This window comes from Papaver somniferum, chromosome 5 (assembly GCF_003573695.1).
Source record: "Papaver somniferum cultivar HN1 chromosome 5, ASM357369v1, whole genome shotgun sequence".
In the NCBI taxonomy this organism is placed as follows: domain Eukaryota; kingdom Viridiplantae; phylum Streptophyta; class Magnoliopsida; order Ranunculales; family Papaveraceae; genus Papaver; species Papaver somniferum.
In genome coordinates this window covers 158,860,381-158,866,181 of record NC_039362.1, presented here as the reverse complement: position 1 = coordinate 158,866,181, position 5,801 = coordinate 158,860,381, and positions in this window count along the sequence as shown.

The following is a 5,801-nucleotide window of genomic DNA, read 5'->3' as shown; positions in this document are numbered from 1 at the left end:
CCACCAGTACGTATCTGCAATACTGGTGAAAAACATTGTTTATACTAGAAAAACATGAAAAGGTAACATGCAGCTTGTTATTTTTGGTTTCCAACTCAATGATCAAGCAGTACATACCTGCCATACCGGTGAAGAACTATGTTTATGCTAGAAAAAATCACGAGGAAGTAACATCAGCTTGTTGTTTTTGTTTCCAATATAATGATCCAGCAGTACATAACTGCCACACTGCTGAAAAATAGTATTTATGTACCCAGAATCATTACGTTACTTTTTATTTCTGGTTTATGAGATAATGATCCACCAGTACGTATATCCAATACTTATAAAGTAGGCTTTCTTATGCTTTCATTTATGCCAATATTTGTTTTAGGCACTATGAACTTGTAGCATATAACTCCCTTACTGATTAAATAGGCTTTTTTATGCTTTCACAGATCATTCTTTATTTTTAGGCACTGTGAGTTTGCAGTACGTAATTCCCATACTGACTAAATAACCATTATTTTTCTTTCATATGTGACTTTGTGTGTTTTAGGCACTATATACTTGCAGTACATAACTCTCATACTGATTAATAACCATGTTTATGCTTTCATATGCAGTGCATAGATACTGTACTGAAACAAAACTACTTAATCTTGCAGGTAAGGTTGTGACAAAAAGTCGTAGGAAGTTGTATAGATTTGGTTTTACAGCATTACATTCTCTTGTCAGTAAGATAAAAATCGAGTCGATATATTTTCAATGATGCGTTGTAAGACAAGATAGGTGAATCCTCCATATGATTAGGTATTCTTAATGTTGTGGAACACTAAGTATGCAGAAAGTCACTGGGAAAAATTAGAATATGTTGTTGAAACTATTTATTTTGACAAACAAGATGCTCTTATACCAATGTTTTTTTTTGTTTGGTTAGAAAAGTGCAGTACATATCTTCTATACTGATGAAAGTAACATGCAGCTTGTTATCAAGCAGTACATACCTGCCATACTGGTGAAAAACTATGTTTATGCTAGAAAAAATCACGAGGAAGTAACATACAGCTTGTTGTTTTTGTTTCCAAGACAATGATCCAGCAGTACATAACTGTCATACTGGTGAAAAACAATATTTATGTACCCAAAATCATTATGTTGCTTTTCATTTTTGGTTTATGAGATAATGATCCACCAGTATGTATCTCTAATACTTATGAAATAAGCTTTTTTATGCTTTTATTTATGGAAATATTTGTTCTAGGCACTATGAACTTGCAGCACATGACTTTCATACTGATTGACTTGTAATTGTCCCAACCGGTCCATGACCTTTCTTGACCAGCTGCAAAGTTGGAGTTTGTCTGCAAGAAAATAGGGCGTACAAAGATTAGGGTTGCATGCTTTATTTTCCTTTGTTAAATAGAGGTAAAAATCATCTGAACAAGATTCTACTTGCAATATTTTCAGACTACTTTTAGTCTTTGAGAAACCTATGTTGTTCAGTGCATCTATGTAAATGTATGTGATGAATTCTCAAGTATTTATTTCTCAACTTATTAAATGATGAATTATACCCTTTAAGTTAATTAAAGGTATTTAAAAAAGATCAGTATATCTAATATATACCGAGAAAAACAACAGTGCATAAAGGCTGCACTGAAAAAACTGATGGAAAATTCAATGTCAATGCTAATAAACCGCAAAAGGGAAAACCACTGAATGAATGATATGTTAAGGAACTAAATTTACTCCAATCAATAAACCAGTATGTAACATATGTACTGGAAAAACTTGATAGATAGTAGAGATTACAAAGATACTGCTACAAAAATGTTATAAAGCAAAGGGATACAAGAGACCTAGTAAGACAATCTGCAACAACATATGTCCAGTTTAAGTAGGAGCATACGATTAAAACAACTCAGTCGAATTTGTCAAATCCAAACCATAACTTATGATACAGTTCATTACAAAGAAAAATAGTACATAAGATACAAAAAATATATAGTAAAAAATTAATCAACAAAGATTACAGATCAGTCATTAAGACTATTCCTACACTCGGAATAACCTTATTCTACAAAGCACGTACACCTTCACCTTGAACTATTTGAGCAACCATACCAAAAGGCTTGTGTTGTGGATACGAGGACGACTACCAACCCATGATTGCAATCATCAGCAGAGACTATACATATGACTTTATGGTTAAAAATAGCATACAAGATCAAAAGATACCATCACAAGAAATATAATGGTTGCAAAAATTGTCCCAAGTTCGAACTCATAAATATAGTCTTTCTCCCAAAGGTGAGCAAATAATCAAAATGACGACATGATTGTGCACCTGTATCTTAAAAGTAAAACAAGTGTCTGAATGAGCCAACTATAGAAAAACATATCTAGAATTACAAAATAATATCCTTGTTATCCACGGTGCAGGGTATTTGTACATCGTTTATGCACTGATATTCCAGAGTGCAACATGTACTGTGATTTTTCTGGATTGCAGAATTTACACTCTGAAATTTCCAGAGTGCGTCATTTATGTACTCAAAGTTTTTATTCCTCGATTCACAAAATGTGATAGAAATATACACTATTTCATAGTACAATACCGGTATTGTTCATACAACCAATGCATAATGCTAAGAAACAAAATTCTTCCTTGCACAACTGTCAATACATATTCGCTGTACTCATATTTTTAGCAGATTTTAAGCACCATGACAGGGATTACATTACAAAAGACAACTAATTCCATTGGGCACACTCCATCTAAACCTATGTATAATGCTAAGTAAGGAAATTCTTCGTCTCACAACTGTCAGTACATATTGGCTATACGTATATCTTCAGTGGATTTTAAGCATCATAACATGGATTGAATTCGAAAAGACGGATACTTCCATCCAAAACCTATGCATAGTGCTAAGAAAGCAATTTTTCCTTTCACAATTGTCAGTACATATTGGCTACACTCATAATTTCACAAGATTTTAAGCATGAGAACATTTTAAAATCATATTGGCTACACTCATAATTTTAGCTTGAAGTACCTTGGATCTTCAAATAGCATTCAAACAACCATATTTAAAACCAAATTGTGTCATATGCAATGAGAAGAAACTAATCTCAATTTTAAACAAGTTATAATTTAGAGATTACACATGCTCGGTTTCTTTATAATTTCAAGAAAGGATCCTTGATAATTTTCCAAAGGCTTGTAGATGACAATAACAATGAATGTGCAGTCAATATGTACAGGAAGAAAAGATAAAATAAAGTGAGAGCATGATACGGTAGTAGACAGATTCAGCCAAAAAAAATTCTATCAGTGTCCCCATAATGAACAATACTTCACTTAGTCCAACTTGGGTAAATTATAGAGTGAATACACTTCAAAATTAGAACTAAAATCATTATGGTTTGTCCAACGGATAGACGATGATCCTAGTGTAATAAGAGCAAAAAAGTATAACAAGGAATAAAACGTTTAAAAGTTTTTTTTTTGGTATTCCTCTATGCGAAAAGAAACTTAAGCAAGAGTCTTACAGAGCTGTGTTGGTAAAGTGTACCAATCTATGCTTGTACGAATGACTTTGTGCAACCAGATCAACATGCACGTCATGTTCGTTCCCCCTTTTGAGATGATCAGAAAATGTATAAAAAATACAAGCGGATTACTTGGTTATGCTTAGTGCAAAATAATAGTTGATCAAACTTAAAGCAAGATAAGAGAGTAATAAAATCATTTGTGTGGCTCGAAAAAAACCAACTAGTAGGAAAAAGAACTTCACTTTCACATTTGGCCAGCGTTCTTTTTGTTCATTAGTTATGCAGCAAAAACCAGCAGCTACTGTGATGTTCTATGAAATGTATACTTTGATTTTAACAGAGTGCAGCATTTATACACTGATTTCTCGTCAGTGTAACGTATGTACACTGTGACTTTTCAGCAGTGCAACATGTACGCACTGCCAAATTATACCAAATGAAGCTGCAAAAACCATCTGCAATACTTCTCTGAGAATCATCAGCTTTCATTAGATCCAAAATGTAAGTACGCCATATATGTACCTTTGATTCATAACCAAAAATCAACTGCATATAAAAAAAAACTGTATAAATCTATGAATACAACAGAATCAAAACAGTTATATCTCAGTATTACATATATGTACTTCTGGATCAAGCAAAAAAAGTAAATAAAACTTTGAATTTAACAAAAATAAAGCAGTTTTTGTCAGTACCCATATATGTACTGCTGAATCAAACAATCTGTAACTACAAACAAGCATCATTTTTCCAAAAAAGCAGAAACTAAAATAAAAATATAATCAAATCGAAAGCTAAAATAAGTTAAAAACATAATAATCTAACAAAGAAATCAAATAATTACAAACAAGATTCATTAAAGAACAAAAAAAACAAAACACGAAAAAAAAATTAACTTAAAAATTACTAAAATAATGAAATCGAGTTACAAAAACATCATGATCGTGATCATCGTGAAATCAATTGAAAACAAACCTAAAACATCACTAAATCGATCTAATCGTCAAGACTGGGTTGAAAACAAATCAAAAACACAAAAATATCAGCAATAGGAGAAAGAAGAAAGGAAGATTAACACACAACATACCTGAAAACCAAAAAGAATCAGCAGAAACTCTAGGTCGACAAATCCAGAAGCAGAAAGATGAGAGAGAGTAGAATTCGGATCTGGAAAAAACTAATGGAGAAGAATTTAGAAAAGTTGAAATCTCTGTAAAAAAGGAGGAAGGTTATTTCTGGAATTTTTGAATTACACGTAATTGGTCCCGCACGTGTGACGGACCTGAAATTAAAAAAAATTGGTCCAATTATTTATTTCTTTAAAATTTTGGACCTCCCATTATGGTTTCTTAATGGGTGGACGTGCCACTAACTAAACCCACTATATTAGTACCCATAGGTAATTCCTAGTTTTCAAAACCGTCCCTAGAAAAGGTCAGTGACTCAGTTCTGACGGACACATTCCGACCGTTGCTACTGTTTATGTGTATGGCTATTTGTAACCCTTTATCTGTGGCCACCCCAACTGGTGTGAGAATTTTACTTTACGTTCGGTAACACTATATCCATCTGTTTCCATTGAGAAAACAAAAGGAAATTAATTCATCTTCTTTTCGTCGATTCACATTACAAGAGCACCTCTCTCCATCGATTTTGGGTTTGAATTCAGGTGAATTCTTATGTCAAATCTCAATTATAAGATAAGATATGAGGCCTAAAAATGTTTATTTTACTGATATGGAAATCTCTCTTTTAGTGATTTCGTCAACAAATTAGTACTACTACTGCTATGGAAATCTCTCTTTTAGTCAAGTTAAATCACAGTATTTACATTGATTTGTGTTAGTGCCCTAAAAATGTTTCGCAGACCCATTCCTCAGGTATCCTTAGGGCAATTGTTTTGTTAGTTTCTGTGTTATTACTTGATTTAGGGCACATGCATGCTAGTATGACTTCAATTTTCGTATTGGGGTGGTTTAATTGTTACCGACGCTTCTATTTCTACTTTATGATTGCATAATCAGCCTAGTGACTAAGAGGTACAGCTTAAATATTTCTCTCTAATAGAATTGCTGCAATTGAAGTGGTAGCTAGATAGAGTTTGTTACAGACCTGCAAAGAAGTTGAGATTGTTGTGTTCATTGGACCTTCACTACATGTTCTTTTTGTTTCTCATTAGTATGTGCACGTCAGTCTTGAAGCTCTTGTTTGAATTGAACTCATTTGGATATTTTAATTCTGGTTATGATGTTAATAAGCTA